This window comes from Trachurus japonicus, chromosome 11 (assembly GCF_045865225.1).
Source record: "Trachurus japonicus isolate A0001 chromosome 11, Traja_1.0".
NCBI lineage: Eukaryota > Metazoa > Chordata > Actinopteri > Carangiformes > Carangidae > Trachurus > Trachurus japonicus.
This window is the reverse complement of record NC_140917.1, coordinates 18215993-18238004: the sequence shown is the minus strand read 5'-3', so window position 1 is coordinate 18238004 and position 22012 is coordinate 18215993. Positions and strand designations below refer to the sequence as shown.

The 22012-nt window shown below is 41.1% G+C and overlaps 1 protein-coding gene across 1 annotated transcript in view; it reads left to right on the top strand.

Annotated features, from left to right (window-relative positions):
* Positions 1–4988: 4988 nt before the first annotated feature.
* The window catches only part of slc45a4a (solute carrier family 45 member 4a), a 48999-nt gene continuing 31975 nt past the window's right edge, over positions 4989–22012 (top strand). Inside the window, exons 1-2 of the mRNA XM_085791498.1 lie at positions 4989–5105; positions 6492–6573. The gene's annotated coding sequence lies outside the window, so the exon portion shown is untranslated. The remainder of the gene's footprint in view (positions 5106–6491; positions 6574–22012) is intronic.

Below are 22012 nucleotides of genomic sequence, written 5' to 3'. Positions count from 1 at the left end.
AACAACAATGACACAAATCAATGATGGTGGACCTGGGTCAGTACATATTAATTCACCGAAAAAATGTTCTCTGTGTTAAATTTGACAGTCATTGATCTTAAAATAGTTTCATGTACATATTTTACTGTGCCCATCCCAGAACTTAAGGCTGTTATCAACTACAAGTGCACTTCTTTGAGCTCACCAGAAGAGGGCACCATTTGATATAAAGACAGGCTATTCAAGTCACAACTCAACATATCAATATGATAGGACTGCAATTTACAATTTTTTCCCTAATAAGATCATCTGCTAATAATATATATAATATATAATATGTGCTGATTGGTAAACTGTTTGACAAGCAGATGCTGGAAAAATATCAACTTATGTTTATAATGATTTCCAAGCTCAGGGTGGTTGCACCCTTTGTCCTTTTCCATCAATTTACAATGTATATGAATGATTAAATATTCATAAAAGAAACTCAGCAAATCATCACATTTAAATAGATAAAACATTTTAACCAATCAGTTAATTGACCATCTAATTCAGCTCTTTAATCCCTGCTCTCTCTGCTTGGGCAGCAGAGTGGCATCGTGTTAATGAAGATATAGTTAGAACAGACTGTGTCCACTCTGCTCTCGTGTCCTTGTGAAGGACACTGACTCCCTGCAGGGGTGCCTCAGAGAGAGTGACCTCTGACCTCTCAGTGATGCTAGTCAAGGCCCTTTTACACCAAAGCTCCACTGAAATGCCCTTAAATGACCATCAGATATTGTGTGTGTGTGTGTGTGTGGGAGTGTGAACTTTGTGCAAGCGTCTGTGTACGTCCTGTGTTGGACATTTGTTCGTTTACATAAAACCATAAGAAGCTGTTAATCTCTCAACGTGCAGGTCCACTCGTGCCTTGGCTGCAGTGGAAGATAAGTTGTTTTCTGTCTCCCCCTGCAGCGTTTAATCAGTTTCCACTAATCCACAAACTTTAACTTTGGGACAATTGCTGTTTGTGCTGCAACTTCAGACCAAAACACTTGAAAAACTCAGCAGTGTCAGAACAGTAGCTCTAGTTAAGGACAGCACGGTGAGAAAACAACACAGAAACTCCTCTTAGCTTGGCACTGTGGCATCTAGAGCAGCCTGTGGTGCTTAAGCTCTGTTTGTGACTCTTTGTGGTGGCTGAAAAACAAAAACACATAAATATGAGTGTGGAGGAGGAGGCTGAATGACAAACATTATCTACTGATGGAGAACACATGTGCTATTAAAGGATAATTTTATGCATATTCAACAAAAACAATAGAACAAAGATGATTTTTTTTATTTTTTTTTTAGCAAACATTACTCAGACAATGACAGTGAGTGACAGTGAGTGTTTATGGCAGCAGGATGGAGTATGTGGAATTGGGGTTGGCCAGTCAAATTCATGCAAGTGTGCGTTACTGATTGATTACTGTGTAACGTAACTCCACATTTCTGCCGTTTAGGACACTTAAAGATAATGTTTAAAAACAGACTCAAGACCTGTTAGCTCAGATGCAACTTCCTGGTTGTATTTCATATCTCGATGTGCACACACCAACACGGGCCACTTGTTTGATGTTATTTTTGCATTGTCCTATTTTGGACTCACCATCCATGGTTATTGTTAATAAGTAATAGTGTCAGTATTGAAGAATGAATTCTATATTTGGTCTTTTCATGGGATTTGTCAGGCAAATTCAGAATCTCACCAGACTGATCTAGAAATAACTAAGATAAGTGCAATTTTTTCACTCCCAGGTTAAATTCCTCCAACACAGAATTGTCCTCTGCATACATATAACTCTGTAGCTTATTGTTTTTGATGGTTTCATGTTTGTGCAAATCAAAAAACACCAAGACAAATCAATTGACAGGGGGCATTAAGTTCAGTTATGATGGTGGAAAACAGCTGTGTCCAGGTCGTGAACAAGATGACGACGCTGATCTGCCTTTAAAAATTTTTTTTTTTTACATAAAAGTATTTATCCATCCGGATCAGCAGAGGAAGATGGATGGATGGATGGATAAAAGTATTTAGCTGTGAGCTCCTGAACACATCACAATCCCTCACCTTACACCTACAACTGTATTTGTATTTTCTCCGCTGAAAAACACAAATGGACTTATTGTTACCTGACATTGACACCTGCTTCTGTCACTTCTTGCATGACCCTTTTTTTGTTGTTTGTTTTGTCTCTTCACATTTCTGTCTGGCAGGTACTCTTCAAATAGGTCGCAGAAACCAAACTATGTCACCAGTCTGGATGTCAACACCCCACAGTTCTTTAAAAGCGGTCTCACCACATGTTTGTTGCTGATTTGAAGGTAGCATGTACATATTCAAGTTGTTGGACTCTTCAAGACCCAGCCTGCAGACAGACTAAAGACGATCTGGTCAGGTGTGTTTTCACCCTCGGAGGCAGGTAACATCAGCCAGAGAGAAATGCAGACAGCAGACTTACAGGTTTATTACAGCATGGACTTGCTGCTGCTCAGGTTTAAACACAACATCAGCTAAACTGATGAACCACAAATGGTTGTGTCATGTGCTCTTACCTCACAACATGAACATGCAATCAAGCAAACACATGCCATCTATTGTTGTTATAACTTCTGCAGAGAATCAGCAGTATTGTCTGAATTTAACAGAAAGCTGAAATTTCAGTTTTAACATTTGGCTAAAAGAACAAAGGGAGTGTTGTTGTTTTCTGTATCAAAAGAAGGAAATACAACCAAATGAATACATGACGGAAAGTTTAATGGCTGACATTGTGACATGTTTCAAGCTTTGACTTTGGTTCCTGTTGAATACCTTAATTCATTGAAATAATACATGATGAACAGATATATAATTTCAAACTGTTTACTAATTGCATCCACAATTAGGTTTAATGCAACCTATTTTCATAGTTGACCATTATTGTCTATAACAAAGCATCATATTTTCCAATTTAATATGTCTTCCTATGTGAAATCTTATACATCTTTTAAAAGTTATGAGATGATTTCAGGTAAAGTCAGATCGTTTTTCTCATTTTTTTCTTTTTCCCTTTGATTTGTTTTAATTGCACTTTCTAATCTTAACTTCTCATATCTTCTTTTTAATCTTGTTCACTCTCAGTGTTTTTAAGTATATTTTTGGGGCTTTTTATTGCCTTTTAATTGATCATGCAGGAAAGTGCCGCCTGCATTGAGGACTGTAGCCTCAACATGGGTCGGCAGCTCCCCACTTTCTGTGTTTTTTGTTGATTATTTTGCATTTTCTTATATTCTATATTATTAACTGTAAGGTGTCCTTGAGTGACAGAAAGGCACCTATGAAATAAAATGTATTATCATTGTCTCTGCCTGCTCCTCCCTGCTGCTGCTGACGGTTACTCCAGTTCTCCACCCTGCTGCACTTGCTCGTCAGCTCGTCAGTGTCACCTGTTGTTCCCAGCTGCACCATATCACCAATCAAGCCTGTGTATAACCAGTCCCAGTACACAGGATCTTCTCAGCACCTATGCCAGACCTTCCAGCACTCTCTCTTGGATTGGTTCCCCTGGTTTTGCCTCGACTTGCCTTTGATAACCTCTCCTTGTCTCTGCCCTTGTAGACAAAACAGCTTACCTTCCCTGACCTTCAATTTCATCTATTCACTGGTTCCTATCTGCCTGTGGCTGTGTGGCACGCCCCAATTTCAGTGTCATCCGGAGAGCCCTGTGTCGCCTGCCATGAGAAACACCCTCAACAACCTGTGAGTGCTCCTGGTTTGACCTCATCTTCTGATTCTACGATTCCCCAGGTCTGTCCACGACCTTCCCATCTGTGTCTCGGCCCTCTCAGCTGTCATCAACACCCCACGGTTCCTCAATAAAGCTCTTTAACTGCTGCCTTGTTGTTTGCATTTGGGTTCAGCTACAATTGAATTGTGACATTGAATTCAAGTTGAGGAAATCATTTAAAAACAAGTCATATCTACATATGTCTGCCCCGTTCTCTTCAGAAGAGTAAATTCCACTTTGACTATAGGTGCTGTTTAAAAGTATTTTTCTCAAGACTTGTTCATACCACTCACAATTGTTTGTGTAGGCTATTTCAATACATCAACAGTGTGAAGAAGTATTTTAGGTTTGTTTTGGTGCCACCTCATCATGCCAAAAGAGCATTTCATTTGTCAGCTTCTCCAACAAGTTCTTTCTGTGTGAGGCAGTTTTGAGCACTTTTATCAAGATTTCTGTTCACTACAAAAACATTCAGCTGTCACACAATCACAACTGTGATTGGATTTCAAAACTATCAGAGTAACCTGTCTATAAGATTAAGTGCCACTCAACTTGAACACAGCATGGCAGGATTTTAATGTCGTTGGGCTTGTATTGATCCCTAACACAAGTCATGATTATTCTCTAATGTAATTATTCTCTGACCGTCCATGAACAAACCTCTTCTTCAGAACTGAAAATGCATTGCCAACATTTTTGACGAAAGATTTGTAATGTCAAGCCATAAAGCAAAAGTGATACCGTCTTAACATTTATCTGTGATGGAATAATACTGTAGGGGGAGACCATGGTTGCAACAGCATCACTTTCACTAACAAGGGATAACATTAGAGTTATGTGATCAATATCACTTGCATGTGAATTTGCATGCACCCTAGTATGGGTCACTCACTGCCTGTGCCATGGTAGCTTTGCCTGAACCCACCCTGTATTTTTAAGATAAATGTTGCAAAAAAGGTTTATTATGTATCATCTGTCAGTGAAAAATAGCGGCGTAGCATCATAAGGAAAATATGAACGTGTCCTTGAATGCATTCGTTTATTACCATCTGAATTTTTACGGTCTTCTCCTTTAAAAAAAAGTCTCAGCTTCTTTTGTATACCACCACCACGACCCCGCCCCTTTATGCAAATCAGGCGTTACGTCAACGGAAGCCAGCGCTACGTTTCTTCTTCCGACAGATATTCCTTTAAAGGCGTATTTAAAGCCCTGGCTTCAGTTGCAGGAGCAGCGGAGGACCTATGCAACAAAAGCCGCCGCAGAACCGAGCGACCGTCCGTCCGAGCGGTCAGCGGACAAACACACGGAGCCAGCGGCTGTCACGACCCGGCGAGGTGAGCGCGGTGTCCGGGTGAAACACCGGCGACCGGAGGGGACGGATATTAAACATTTTGTAGCCGCTGCTTCTGTTCGCGGCTCCGGCAAACGGGAATACACAGCATCTCAGGTTGCTCGCTGCAGAGAGGAGGAGGAGGAGGAGAAGGAGGAGGAGGAGGAGGGGGCATTTACAGTAGTTTCTGTAGGCCTGTGTCAAAAACAACACGAGAAGAGGGGCTGGGGGTGCAGGCAGCCCGGGACAGGTCAGCTTGCATAATGAGCTTGCTCTAATTAAGTGCGCATAATTAGGGGTTGTAAATAGTGAAGTGTAAAAAGCCCTAAAACAACAACAAAAAAACAAAACAAGGAGGCTGAGAAGGGCTGCACCTAGTTTAAGGTACTTTGGTAGAAAAACAAGCTCTCTTTCATTTCCTTCATCACTCCATCTTTTGTTATTAACCTGCAACAGGCACTGAGGAACACACCTGTGACTGTGACAGGACAGAAAACAAAACAAGCTGCTGGTATGGTTGGACTCCCAGCATCTGGTCTTGGCAGTTTTAAAATAAGAAACTATGAGAAGTTGTTATTACCTATCACCTGTTTCCTTTATATACGGCTTCTGGAGCTTATAAATATCATCAGATGTAGGTGTTCCCCACCTGTTTGACCTAAAAAAGAAAGAAAGAAGAAACTAAAAGCTATAAGGAGTCATTAAAACCATTTATTTTGCAAAAATAGCAGTGGTTGAAATGGGAATACGTTTTATAATCTTAAGGTCATAAAACAGAATAAACAAATATGTCATTGTTTGTCTTTGGGAATCATTTCTGATGTGTTGCGTCATTATGAATCTCTAAAATAACTGGCAGGTTAAAACTATGTGGTAAATAATCTTAAATTGTGTTCCTAATGTAGTGATACACCTGTCAATAACAGAGCTCCTCCACCTTTTTATGCTCAGAAAACAGTTTCATACTGAGTTTGCCTTACAAGACCATAACCTTCAATAGGCAACTATTTGGTATTATTTTCCTGTTAGGAACTCCAATTTGATTTATTGGAGCAATTTTTCATTTACATTTCTTCATTTAAGTGAAGAAATGTGTGTCAAAATGTCTGTGTTTGACAGCTGCAGCTCTATCATGTTACTGATGCACACGGCTCGTGAAAGGAGAGAAGCTGGGGGGAATTTGTGTCGAGCATTTTTCTGGTTTGTGTGTGTTCTGATGTGTTGGCAACCCCTGATTTATTTTTGTGCCGGGGAGCGCTGGAGCGCCTGTGCCGTATTGATTTAATGTACATACAATGACTTACTGCTTGTGTGTTTGCGTCTGTGTGCACTGTGCTGATTTGCTGAGTCTTAACTCTTTTTGTGTGTGTGTGTTTGTGTGTGTCCTCAGGTACGACTTCAGGGCTTAAGATTGCAGCCTGGACCAAACAACAACGTCTAAACGACATTTATGAAGCTTTCAAGGCCTTTTGGTGAGTCACACATCCACACGCTCGAAACACCAAAGAGGCAACAGGCATTTTGTTTTATTCATTTTCATTGCTGCATTTTTAAAAAAGTCCTTCTTGTGTGTGTTATATTGCTGTTTGGTGTCTTGTAAATCTGCACAAAAACATAACAAACGTGCCAAGCAGAGATGTAAATGGCCACCAGATGTGTTTCCTCTGTTGTCTATCAAGTGTGATGTGTTTCTATTCTGCTGAAAACCACAACCAACACCAGTAGGACGACACCGAGTGGATCTAAATAGACGTTACACAGCTTCAGTGTGATATGACGGTGGTCTTAGTTTGGATTGACAGGGACAGGGATCAGCAACAACAACAAACACACAAACATACACTTCTTCCTTTGTCTTTCTGTGCTGCACTCTTGCTTTCGTCATGTTGTGATGCAGTGTAGGTTTCAGTGTGCGCTCAGGCTCAGCTGAAGTGAAAGCAATCGACTTCCTCTTGATGAAACGTTTGCTGACTATCAACTGGTGCTTAGTCAGCATCCAGTTATTACTGACACAAAAACACACACAGTCAACCACATAAATGCAGCCCGACACAAGGGATCACGCGCAGACAGTCACATGAACTCACGCACACACTTTAAATGTAAATTTGCACAGACGTTTAGCCAGCAGAGCAAACGCCCTCCTATACATGCACACACACACAGGAAAGCTCTTGTTGTCCACAGACTAATCTTTGATAGTTTGCATTGGGAACTGGTTCGTATTTCCATGAACAACATACAAACAGAGTCTTAGTTCGGGTCACAAGCTGCCAGCCTACATACATGCTGTATTGTTCTTTACATGTATTGCATGTGTTATTCTAACAGATGCTCCACATTAAGAGAGGACTGAGGACAGGACTGAGGTTTGGATGTGAAATAATAAAACTTTTGTGAGGGATTCGTCTCTTTAGGGCTGAATTGTGGCCCCAAATACACAAAAACACACACACACATTCATTCACTAGCTAAGGTCAGTCAAACTACAGTATATATTCCAACTGACTCTGGCGTGATCCCAGTTTGCTGTCGAACCCTGAGAGGTCGGCCAGCACCATTATGCTCACTGTCTGTGACTCCAGGTCTGTTTGCTTAATGGTTAGAGCATCGCGTGTGCAAGCTGTAGAGTCTCAGTGGGAACAGACAAAAAAACCTGCGGGTTACCCTACCTACACAACAACAAGATGATTGGCACGCGATCGCGACACCAACACTTCCTGGTGCTCTCAAAGCTGAAAGCAGTGTGGTTTTTATGCTGAGTATCTAGTAGTGTGTTTATTAAGTGAGCTTTAGCGTGCTGGTGGCTGCTTTATATTTCCAATCCAGGTTGTCCTGTATTTCCAGTCTTTGTGCTAAGCGAAGTTAACCGGATGCTGGATGTTGCTTTGTATTTATTAATTATTGCCAAATTATTATCGACACTCTTCTGATCTAAATCGCGGTAAAAAGCAATTAAGCCTCTTTCTCTTGAAATAAATGAACTGGTGTGGACAGTCACCCATGAGACAATGAAATTGGATCCATCAAGTGCAGGTTGATTATGATATGATACTTGAAGGCTTATCCTGGTAGTTTATTGTAATAGTCATGACATGTAATAGTCAACTGCAGCACTTGTTTTTAGTTAAAAACTCATAATTTGTAACTTATACGATCTCATATCCCCCCGCCGCCTGCCCCTCCCTCTCCGTCTTGGCCTTTCTCTGTACCACACACACACACACACACACACACACACACACACACACACACACACACACACACACACACACACACACACACTGTCGCTCTCGCTCACAAACAGTAGTTCTGGCTTTGTGTCCTGAGCCTTGATCCTGTGTGTAGATAACCCATTTCCTACAGACGTGAAGTTTCTGTATACAAACCTGAAAGAGAGAGGGAGAGAAAGAGAGAGAGAGCGAGCGCGTAAGATCAGAGATCAAGACTGTGTGTTTATGCTTGTGTGTATGTTTGCCGTCTCAGTTACATTAGTGCCATCAATAGTCCCCCTTATCTCAACCAGATCTTACACACACACAACACACGCACATACATAGACACTTGTTGCAGCTATAAATGCTGTTGTGTTGTTTGAACCTTGTTGGAGACACAGTGTTCAGCAGCCGAGGAGAAAACCGGACCAGTCCTGGACTGTAAATAATATAGATATCAACTTCCATTCTTTTTTTTTAATGTTTTTTTATGTTTTTGAGCAACAGGCCAGTTGAAATGTGATTCGTGTAAAGATCTGGCATGGCTTTTCACAAGTCTGGTGGGTAAAATGACTCAGTTACTTTATTTCTGGCTCTTAGCTTTGCAGTTATCTTCTCTAAACAACTTCTTGAGGCAGCAGGGAGGAGAGAGTGACATCCATGCTGTGGAAAAACAGAAAAGTAGATGTTGGTTCACCATCAATCTATAATAGATTTAGGATGTGAGTGTGGAGACAACAACACTATCAGCTATACTACATGCATAGCAAGTTGTTTTCTAGTTGTGGAGGTCTGTTATCAAAGTCAATATCAGATGGCTGTACTGTATTTAGCCCTGGCTTTAACTTAGAGGACGGACACACACAAACACACACAGCGCAGCCAGAGAGATTGTCAATAACTCAAATGCTCTCCAAGAATAGAGACGTTGCACTTTGTTTACTTGCCGTCCTGTCACCTCTCCTCCTCCTTTGTGTCTTTGGTTCTCACTTGTTTCTTCTTCTCTGTTGTCTTCCCTTTTTTTGTTTACACATCTCAAGCTGGTATTTTATTCCATGAGGTTAAACTCATCACTTTTAATAAATAAATTAAAAACGTGTGTGCAGAGATGCATTACACACTTTAAACACTCAGACTAAAAGTTTACTTGTTATAGTTTCAGACATTTAATAGCTCTTAAGGAGCCGTCCTATCACATGATCTTCCTCAACAAACGGGGCTGTTGTTTTTTTGTTGTCACCTTCTGTTCTCAAGGTCAAGACTGAACTTTTTTCTATTTCAAATATTAGTCAAAATGTGATGATAACTTTGCTAACTCCATCTCCTGGTGATCTTTATGTTAAATAAAACGATCCAGAATAAAGACAGAATTTCTTTTCTCAATGCTCCATGATTTAAAAAAACTCTTTTGATAATGCTCTTCTCATGCCAAAAAACCAACCAGAACACCTCTGATATATAGGAACTGTGACAAATAACAAGGATTTGTCACAGTTCCTTTATCAGAGGTGTTCTGGTCTGCAGTCTCTGCTGTCTGACCAGAACGATGAGCTGTTTTTTTACCCAATGTTTTACTGCAGTTTCTGCAGATGTGAAATACCATCCATTAATAAGTTTGAAACTCAAGCATAACGATTGCTGTTCCCCTCCAAAGCGCAAATGCAACCAGATTTGCAAATCTTGACCTCTCGGAAGGTGAAAACACTTATCAAAGGAAGTAGCTCAATTATTAAGTTTTCCAGCCATTTGGTGGTTTGGATCAGCAGCCTGCGTCTCTGTTATCTTGGCTGGATACTAATTCAGATTATCGTTAAAAGCTTTAGAGCAGTAAGAGCTACAGATATCAATGGTTTCACGTAGCTGCTTAAGTCTCTCCCTAATGTAGTTTTTTTTTAAATTACAAAATGCACCAATAGTTATGGTGAAGGTCAGATTTTTTCCTTCAGGGCAAACCAAGACTTAACAAGACAGCATGAAAAGCTTGAACAACCGTGGCCTAACCACACTCCCGGGCTGTCTGGCCCCTGCTGCCTGTGGTTGATTTTAATACTCCTATCAGCGGGCTCTGTGTCTGTGATGAAACATCTGCAGCTGGAGCCAAACTCTCAGCACAGACAGACATTGAAAGTTTTCTCTTGCCAAAGTTTTTTTCCAAAGTCACTTTTTTTTTTTTTTTTTCATCAGGCAGTGAAACTTTGCTTTCAAGGCGTCTTTTTGGGTTTCCTCCAATCACTGTTCCCATCTTCACTGACTCATCCTGAGCATAATATGTCCCCGGGCAAACTGATGTCCTGTCGTCCAATTAGATGACCCAGGGCTCACCAGACGCCAGAGATGATTGGCAGCCGTTCAGAGACACTTTGGGAGATGCAATTTGGTGGCATTAAGGTTTTCATTAAGGAGAGTAAAAAAAAGAGTAAAAGTCAGTGTACTGTACAGTATGTAGCCTACGCAGACTCAGTACTTATCCTGCTGACAGACACAGGACAGAGCCTGACACCCTCTGATGTATCACTGTGTCTGGGACGAACACACATACACACACAAAGACACACTATCACACACTATCTCTGCTAATAGACACAGAGTCTAATGTCACACGATCAAGTGTCTGCAGGTTGAAGTTGACGTGTGAATAAAAGTCGCAATACTTGACACAGAGAGCATAGCAACACAGGACACTGATGGGCAAAGCACCTTACTACAGGACAACATCATGCTGCTTGTTTTTGGTGTAGAAGGAGCGCAGTTCACAATAATGGGAGAGAAAATACAACATTGCCTTATACAAGTCCTTATTGATCTTCAGTGTTGCCCAGTATGTATTTATAAACATTACCCAACCCCAATGTTAAGTCACAGTTTTAAAGCTTTACTTCCTGCTCTGTTGTAATTGGTTGCTATGCCCCATTAAACACTTTCTTGATTGTTTATGTGCCTTTACTTGCAAGGCGAATGGTTTTTATTTCGATGTATTTATTTGAGCCATGCCATGCCAGAAAATCCTTACTAGGAGGTTAGTAAACAGATTTTCACACCAGCTGTTATGGAAAAAGTGACCATTTCAAAATGGCTCATTTCAAATGATGTGAACGGCACTACACCCAGTGATTGTTTACTTTTTTGTTTAATCGGCCCATTGTTTTGGTTTTAAGATAACAATGAAAATCTACTAGCCAGAGCTCAAAGTGATGTCTTCGAATTTATTTTGTGCAACCAGTGAATTCTTTGCAAGGGCAAAATACTCGAGCGTTAATTCTCTGTCGACGAATCGTTTGAGAGACTGCGCCATCCAAAGGGGCTGTAGTCAGGCAGATGGGTTAAAATGCCAGTCATGTCATTAACACTGTTTGTAAGGCTGCACTCAGAGTAATGGACACACACACACACACACACACACACACACACACACACACACACACACACACACACACACACACACACTTGTTATAAATCACATAATATGAGTTAAGCTGTGCACACTGTTTTGGTTAGAAGTGTCACCAACAGAGCTCCGAACCATCACACTCCGACTGCAGTGTCAGTGTCTCATTTACCCAGAGGTCCTTTGAAACACTTGTTCCTCTTTCACCTCTCTCCTCTCCCTGTCTGTTTGTCACGTTATGTGCTTGTTCTGTTTCTGTGTCACTCAGCGGGGTCAAGCGCAGCCAGAGTGACAGGTTTTTTTTTTTTTTTTGTACTGTGTGGCCCACCAAATATGAAAATGTTTCCACTCATGGTTCTTTGAAGCAGTTTGGATTAAAAGCACCACCAAATAATTTAATCAGCCCTGCCTGTTTGCGTGTCCCAGTTATTGATTTATAGTTTATTTTGGATGGTTTTTGTACACTGTGTCCTTGTGATTATGGAAAAAAATTCCCCAGTAAAGTTAGTTCCTCTGAGCGTTTGGTGAAGTATTTGGTAAAGTCAGGCATGAGTCAGTGCAGCCTGTGTGGTGCCTGATTTGATCACAACATCATGTTGTCGATGCCACGGATGAAAATGTTGGCACAGTGTTGCAGGAAAACTAGTTTGCTTTTCTCAACAGACATTTCTGTTTGAGTTGTGGCCGTTACAAATTAAGTCTTGTTGTTCATCCTGCTGTGTTGACATGACATGACTACATCTTAAATCATTTACATTTCTCAACACAGGAAACTTGACTAGAGGACCTTAAAGTCAAAGTTAAGTAACATTGAACGGAGAACATTGATGGATCTGGCTTTTCGTTACGCTGAATCAGCTGCATGTGCTGCAGGATGTGATCATTTACAATATGGCATTGGTCAGCAAACTAGCAAACACATTAACCATTGAAATCACAGATGACTGGGCTATTTTTTAGCTTTGTAGTCTGCCATAGATTAGGGGTGAATGGATATGTACCGAAGGAATCAATATTATTGATATTAGTCTTTTATATATATAGTCATATATTAGCATCATTACAATTTAAAATGATCTGTTTCACATTAGCTCATATATCAGCACATAGACACACAACTGTAAAAGGAAATACAGTTTGGTTAATCATTTGATGGTAATGCATTCAGCCTTATTCTAGTCCTGTATTACTTTGCCTGAAATTGAATCCAGGCTTTGTGGTGTTGCCCACCCATACCGTGTTTCTGCAGCATGGTGATTTTTTCTTCTAAATAACCACAATGACTAAAAAGATTTTATCAATACATATGTTATAAGTTAATACTAAGTAAGTTTTTAAAGCAGAGGCAGTGTGGGGTGTTAACTGATGGAGGTTAAGTGCTATGTAGTGAACTATACACTGTAGTGAATAGGAATTGTTTTGCACGTGGCTTTCACTACGGCACATCCGGTTGCATTTCACAGAATATTGTATTTGTGTTGTTTTTATTTACTAATAAAAATGCTTTCTGATTTGTATGGCATCTCTTTATTTTGTCTTGTAAAGTTTTTAACAAAATCTTGATTGGGATGATGATTTATGGAGTTAATTGCATCTGGCATAGGCTAGAGAGGTTGCTGACGTGTTGCTAATTTTCGAACAGGTGGTGTTTGTTTGTGGGTTTGCAGGCTGTGTTTGCAGGTTTTGGTGAAACTGTTGGAGACGGTTTGGTTTTGTATGCAACCCAAACTAAAATTTGTTCCATGCGCCAGCTCTCATTTGTGTCCTGATCTGACAGAGCAGCAACATATGAGGAGTAGGAAAACTCATCTTTCTTCTCTTTTCCCATTAACAACTTCTCATATAATGGCTTGTTTTTTGCTCTCACTTGACAACAGGAAATTATCGAGAACAAGATGTTCCTCTATGATTAAATTAAACCAAACTAGAGCAATTCTGTCCTAAAAAGTTTGTTAAAATGTTAGTCTGGCAATGATCCATAGATGTATTTCTGCACCCTATCATCACTGCAGCAGGGTGAGTGTGTTTGCATCGTAATTAGCATGCGCTACATGCACAAAGATGTTTGGCAGATTGTGATGATTCAACTTCAGCGTTGACAACTAAACCAGTGTTTGTGTTCGTGGGGAGTTGCAGGTCAAGCCGTTTGATGCTGCTGATTTCAGTTGGCCGTTATCAGCATGAAGCATGTGTGTATGTATGAGGTGTGTGTGTGTGTGTGTGTGTGTGTGTGTGTGTGTGAGCTCTGTAGTGGAATATTCCAGTAGTTGTGTGGGTGGGGTTCAAAATTACCACCTTTAGGTCTTGTACAATCCTGAACAGGTCTGTACAGGCAGTTATAATTCTTTTGACTCCATGTCAAATGTACTGCTGTGAAACAATGATGTTGGTTACGGGACACTGCTTTTTATAGGTGCATTAGGGTGCTGTTGTTTTGAGTCGGCTTGTGTTGCAGACCAAGGAGTAGTGTGTGTGTGTGTGTGTGTGTGTGTGTGTGTGTGTGTGTGCTGTTAAGAAGGATAGACTTGATTGAGAGGCAGGCAGGTACACGGTGCTGGGTGTCACCAGTGGCTGAAAACAAACACAAACGACCAAATGGGGAGATGCACGCGATCTACATCACTTCTTTGCTTTACTGTTATTTTTCTGTCGCAGCTCCCTTGTGGGTAACGGCCTCAGGGGTAAAACCCCTCCTCCCCTCCCACACACACACACACACACACACACACACACACAATCCATCCATCCAAGAAGGGGCTGGCCCCCTGAGGTCAGAAAGACAGGATGCAGGTGGGGGGTGCAGTAATGTGATGTGGAGTAGGGGGTACTGTAGTCAGAGGGGGCACAGATGGGGTTTGAGGTGGTGAATTACAGACTGTGTGTGTGTGTGTGTGTGTGTGTGTGTGAGTGGTTTTGTGGTGAGGGTTACACACAGCCAGCAACGTGACTCCAGTGTAGAAGTAGGCCAAGGCCGCTGTCAGCAGCCTGTCAAAACCTCACAATATCAAGCTTCAAACATTCAGACCGGCAAGAGTTAACGCTGCTTTTTACATAAAAGGGCTCCGATGGCATTTGTCTCCAATAAACACACACTCTGTTTCTGGGTCAGGATATTACATTATTACATGAAAATGATGCCAAATGTATGAGATACTGGACACTCTGTGACATCAGCTGTCTAGACAGGCTTAGATCAGCAGGCCTGCAGATTAGAATAACAGTGTATGTTTATGTGTGTGGTCGGCTCTACTAGAAACAGATAACACACAATTTGTATTGCAGTTTTTTTTTTTCTATAAAGCACTGCTCACTTGTAGCCTGTCTCAACAGAGGCTATGTTTATTTTTTGGTTTACTTTAGCCTAATTGTCTGTAGCAAGTAACCACCCAGCTTAAGAAAAGCTAAGGAAGCTAAAACTAAAGCTCATTGATGTTTTTCCTGTAGTGCATTCTGGCATTGAACTGATTGCAGAATATCTGTGGGCAGGTCTCAGTGCTAACTAGCTACTTTTTTAGCCAGCTAGGCTAAAAATAAAAGCAAGGATGACACTATTACTGGCTGTTAAGCTAGCTGACACAACACACATCAGACTCCTCTCCTCGCCTCCTTAAATAACCTTTGCTGTTATGCTAACATTGACTGGATATTCCCTGAACTGAGTCCTTTAAGCCCCTTGAAATAGACCTGAGCCCCATTTTATACCTCTTGACCTACAGTCATCTTCAGGTGACATTAGGCCTACAGCAACTTAATTATGAGTTTATTTGTAGGCTATATTGATTGTAATGAGTAAGTTGTGTTTTTGCCATGACACATACCTACAGAAAATAGTCTAACAACGTTTTGAAATGTGTCTCTGTTGAATTTGGGCGATGGGAAAATTACACTTTCAAAATAATATGACAGTGATATCTGGATTAATCTTCTTACACTGGTTTTAACCACAGAACTACAGCAGCATTATTACAAAGCCAGGTCAAGCTTAAAAATTGCTAGTTTGACACTGAGGTTGAAAATTAATGAAAATGGACTATGACAGCAGTGAAAAGGGAACAGTATTATTTCCTTGTGTTGTAAAACTGTCCTAGTTTACGAACGCTAGTGTCTGAGTGGTTAGCAGCACCGCTAACCTCGTAGCCACAATAGGCGGCTGTGTTGTGAAAATAACCTTTATCAGTAGGCCTACAACTGTGTAACTCTTTTAATTATGTGAATAGACAAAATAATAGTTATTATTGTCACTGGCTTGTCTTTTTTTTTGTGCCAAGTAGCTCATTTGAAATTACTGGATGTAGGCTGTGAGGCTGATTTGATAGTGTGGCTGCTCATAATTATGGTTTTCACTGAGGTGAATGTGGCTTAATGATAACATTAGTGTAAAAAACAAACATGCCTGCTAGCGTGTTAAATGGGGCGGGGCAGATTTATTCAAATTCACTTTACTGTCAGTATTAAGAAATATGGACTTTATCGCTTTCTGGCTTTATTGTGCAAGTTCAGATATTTACACATATAAAACACACAATAACCGAAACAGGGTTTGTATTGCTAATTTTTGTATGACAAAAGATTAAAAAAAGACACTAGACAAAGCTTTTATTAATATTTTGATGATGCAGTTTTGTTTTCTAGCCCTTCGTTTCACAAACAAAACAATAGAATGAGTGCTGATAATGGTGCTGAATGTGACAATATTAAGCTAAAAATGTGTATAATTTGAGAAATGTCAGTGCCACTGCAGCTTGATTTCTAATCGTTTGAGTCTCAACTTGATCATCCTATCAGTAGATTGACTGATTGACCTGGACTGAACTCAGGGTTGAGATAGTGAAGACATGTAACATCTATTTTGAGAGGAGGCAGCTGTGACGTTCAGGTGGTGGGGCTGGGGAGACTGGACATTTTCTGGAGCTGTTAAATGTCATAGTTATGTCTTGGTAAAAGCGTTGAGGACGGTGTTATAAATGTTGTATCATGAATGTGTGCATGAGAGTGCACGTATGTGAACAGCAGGTATGTTACATCACAGTCATAGCAGCCACTATAGTGATATAAGCCCTGTGTTATGAGTAAGGGATTTGTCATTGACGCTGGTGCACGTTGATTCACATGTGCCCCCCCTGTGCTCTGCACTGCAGCAGCACTGCACCATAATGCACACATCCAGTTCTTGTTTACCTCTCTCTCTCTCTCTCTCTCTATTCCTCTCTCTCTCTCTCTCTCTCTCTCTCTCTCTCTCTCTCTCTCTCTCTCTCTCTCTCTGATGCTTATCTGTGCCATCTGCTTCCAAAAGCTGGGAATATGGTTATTTTTCATGGGTATATCAACAACTGCATGGGAACACTGAGATGTTAAAAAAAAACAAAAACAAAAAAAACACAGCATGTGTGTTTCTCCTCTGTGGGGGTAGATATCCTAAAACTGTCTCCTTCCTCCTTCTCTCTGTGTGTGTGTGTGTGTGAGACAGAGAGAGACAACATATGAGTACTTGAGCTACAGTATCTCAGTGAAAGACTGATGGAGACCACAGAAGTGCTGACATCTGTCAGTGGCATTATTTTAATTTCATTATGTAGATGCACACACTTATGAGCCACAAAGCAAAAAAAAAAACAAAAAACTCCAGCCACCAATATACATACAGTAGCTATACATGGACAATCATACAAATATACATCCATATTTAAAGTAAAGAATCATGGAGGAAAGGTTCAGCAGTGGGAGCAGCACTTAGAAAAACACCACAAGCAAAGTTAATGACTTATTCATCTGAGAAATATGTGCTCACATACACCCACAGGTATGTTTTATACACACACAACAGCACCATTGTCCCAGTGGCTTTAATAGTGCAGACTGAGAGTACCCCGTCATGGGTGATTGAAAAGCAAAACTTCCTGTTCAACTTAGAGTCGAACTTGACTGTGACAAAGTGGCCCTGATCATTCATAGAGGGCTTCACAACAATAAGATCATCTTTAGTAGCTTATAAAACCATCTAATCTAGCATTAGGATGTGAACTGTTCAACCGGAAGGAATTTCTTGCATTTCACAGGTGATCAAGCCACAAATACATCAAATCAAATTAAGCACTGATTCAGGTCATCGGGTCTGTTTTTGCATGGAAATTTGTAGCCTTGTCTCTTTCTCTCAGTAACAAAATCCTTCACTCTTTATTTCTGTCCACTGTCTCTTCTCTTTCTTTCCTTTTCGCACACAAACATCCACAGGTCCCCAACAGTATGTGAACTTGATCCCAAGGACCTCAGACCTGTAATCTATATCCATCCCTATATGGGTCACAGCTATGTTGTGCGTCATATTCACTGTGTTCACGTGTGTCTGTGACACCAAAACTTGTCCAGACAAAACCTTATAGAATATAAATGAGATGCAAACATCAGTGACCATTAAACTGTGTAAAGTTATACATCCACACAATGTCCCAACACTTCTTTGGTAACATTATACAGATGTTATGATTTTCAGGAGGACAGTACAAATCACTTATTATTGGTTCAGTGTCTTCCTACATCTTGACTACCGAACACACACACACACACACACACACACACACACACACACACACACACACACACACAAACACACACAGCTTGTGGGCCTGAAAGGTCCTGCTCTCTACCTCATGCAGTGCTGCAGCTAGATTTCACAACAACAGGATCACAAAAACATATCAAAACTCCTGTAGGAACTTCAATATTTTTCTTACATCATAAAATATACACTAATACCCATATCATCAATCTGATCCAAATATGGTCACTCTGTCAATTACATTCCAAAATATGCTAATACACATATGCATGTTGCTAGTGGAGCAACATGAAACACAGGAGGGGAAACACAGAGAGCACAGATGTCTAATGACATACACCAGACTTAAGAGAAAGGGGGGGGGGGGATTTTTAAAATCAATGACCTGGATATGCTCTACAATGTTAATTGGTTCTTTACTTTTTGCTGTCTAATAAACAGATGTGAAAAATGGAGGTAAAGGAAAAAGAGAGAGATTTTCAGTGAAAGACATCTATCTTTGATTGACAGGTATATGAGGCGGTTGGCTTTAACCCCACCTCTCTGCCCAAACTGGGATTTCTTGGCTTTAAATAACTTTTACATGGTGGTGGTTTAGCAGGAACCTCCATCTCCATTAGCTATGTCCTACAGGCTGCACTGTGTGTGGGTTGAATCACCTTTTATAGGACGACTGAGGGACCACAATCTGCAAAGTATTCAACAATTCAAGTCTTACGTGATGACACTTGCAGCAGAAATCAGACTTTTACCGTTTCTAATGTTACAGTTACATGCCAGAGACACATGTACAGTAGCAGGTATACGCAGGGAAGGTGGACGAAGTGAGAAAGGCCGAGCTTGCTCTGATTGCTTGGTTGTGTTACAGGTAATCTGGTCTGTGGCACAAGAATAAACACTCACTAAAATAGACCCGGGTGTGTTTAGTGTGGTAGCAGATAGAAAGCCTGTGTGTGTGCGTGTGTTACTCTGTGAGACACAGGAGATGACAGACTCTTAATTTGTCTCTGACCTTGAACTTTAAAAGCATCTCCTCCCTCCGACTCTTGTTGTCCTCACATCCTTTATTTCTCCTCCTTCCTTTATTTTATTGTCTCTGTCCATGTGAAGATATCTGACGTGCTTTTGTCTTCATCCTTCTTCTACCTCATCCTCATCCTCTCCATCTTTTCTTTGCTGCACCTTTCCTCTGTCCTGCTCCTCTTCTCACGTGAGATTGTATTTTGTTTATGTTGCCCCCCAGAAAAGCTGAGGTGTAATTCTATCTAAGCTGAGCTCAAGTTACGGACACACACACATGCACAAACACACAGAGAGACAATAGTACAGCTGACCGATGCTACATGCGTACGGACCTACAATCAGATAGCATTCACTGCTTTTTGTGTGTGTGTGTGTGTGTGTGAGCAGATGCAGGCCAGATAGTGCTGTCAGCTGAGAGAACAGCAGGGATGGATAGCAGCACCCTCACTTGTCTTGTTTATTTACTTTGATTTGTTTTCTTCTGTCTCAAAACCACTCAATCATTGTTACATTCTGAGCACAGATCCACGTTTTTTTGAGACATAGCACACATACTTTTAGCCCCACAAAAAAATATGTGCTCTAAGTCGATGGGCTGCTCTCAAACGCTCCAACAAAGTCTCTAATTTCACTGTCAGAACAGATGGATTGATCGCTTCTTGTGTTTACAAAAGTATTCAAATGGTTTTAGCTTCTGTTTCATCTCAGTTTCAACTTGTGCTGTTTGCCATCTCTTTGATTTATTGAGTCTTCTGGCTCATTGTGTTTAGCAGGTGTCCTCTCTCTTATGGTATTTACAGTTCTTACAAAAAGAAGCCAAGTTCAGAGCAGAACGGATTTGCCCACAGATGCAAAAACACTTTCTTTAATGTAGAGATTTTTTTTTTTTTAGAGACCACAGTCATGGCTTTGTATGTGTGAGACCATTAGCAGTATAGGGAGTTTTTTTTTTTTTTTAGAATAAAACTGCAGAGATGTGAGAGAACAGATTGCGCCACAACACCTGTGAAGTGCCAGTGCTGTCCCCCGAAGGCTGTCTGGGCCTTGGTAGTTAGAAAATCAGATTTGATCAATGAGGGGAAAGAGTTAGAGTGGAAGAAGTAAGTTGCAACCATCAGAGTGGTGTGAGACTGTCTGTCGGTCCCAAACAAAGACTCCCACATGCTTTTCTTTAAAGACTCAAATGTTTGTGCAAAGGAATTTAGTGTCGCGGCTCTGTCTATTATTTGGGCCTCTCTGTGTTAAGTGGAGGGCTAGAGCAATTCTGTGGACGTCATAAAACAAAAACAAAGCTCATTAAAGCAGAAGTAAGCAGAATGTTTGTGTTAATATAAGTCTTAAATAGTTATATCTTCCAACAGCAATCACTTATATAGAGTGTTTGGTCTGAAACACGGGTCTGTCAGTCACTCTGCTCTGCTGTAAGCCGAGGAGAAAACTTTCCTTGTATCCTACAGCCTTTATCCAGTAAGGCATGAAGGGGCGGTCCTCTCTGTGTGTAGCCAAGGGATACACGTGAATGTGGTGACGTAGGGACGAGGGCGGGGACTGCTAACTCCATCGGCTGACAAGAAGTTAGCCAAAACGACCGGATCGCTTACTTCTGCTTTAAGTCTTTAGATCAATGAGCAGGTGAATGAGGCGACTGTGCTCAAATAACTAAAGAGACTGATGCATAAATGAGACGATGAGACGAGCCGGTGTGTGAGAAACAACTCAGTTCATTTAATAGTCAAATGTTTCACCCAGCACAGTCTGAACCGAGTTCAGCCGAGGTTAAAGTTTGTTACTGACCTGCTGTGTTTGTATCATCGATGGCTGCACCTCCACTGAGGGAAACCCTGGTCTGGCTTTGATTTTTCTACATCACAGTTTGTAAATGTGATGCTGCTGCTGCTCGGCTGCCAACTCACATGTCAGACTTTGCAGCTTCAGCCCCAATAAAAGCATCCGCATGTGTGATTCACTGGGACCAGTTACCTATAAGCTCATAGGCGGCTTTAGAATTGAATTACTGTAGTCATCAGGCACATTTACACCCGTCAACTCACACTGTTGTGTAATCAACCGATCTTTTTACATGCCGTGCGGCGTTCCCACTGCGTGTTGTCTCAAGTTAATGTGTTTACCAGTCGAAATAGGCGTGGTAGACCCAAGACGATAATTTCACCATCTACACCCTGTTCCCATCATTCCCGCATCTACTTACACTCCAATCACACAACTTCCCGGATCTGAACCGGATTTTATCGTTGTTGTTGTTGTTGTTTTTGTAGTTTTTGTAGTTGGTGTTAGCATGCGACATACATGTGTGATCATAGAGGCTTTGGGGGTTTGGCACATTGTGTTCTCCCTGTGACAGTGGAGCTTTGGTGTCGTTTCTACAGAACTGAGGGGAGAATTAGTTTGTATTTATGTACATGCTGAGTGTGTGTGTGAAGAGAAGGGTCTGTTATGTAATCCACTGCAGTGTGTGAGGTCAGGTGAGGAGGGAGCTGTGTGTGTGTGTGTGTGTGTGTGTGTGTGTGTGTGTGTATAACTTGAGTGCATCATGAATGTTAATGTAGACATGTGAGAGCACTGAAAATGGAGAGGTAATATGAAGAGAGGAAATGGGGAGAGAGAGAGACAGAGAGAGAGAGAAATTTGGGCAGAGACCAATGTTTTTGACCTCGGCCCTTATCCATCTGTCCGTCTTCCTTTTCTTCTTCCTCCTTTCTACCTGTTCAAAC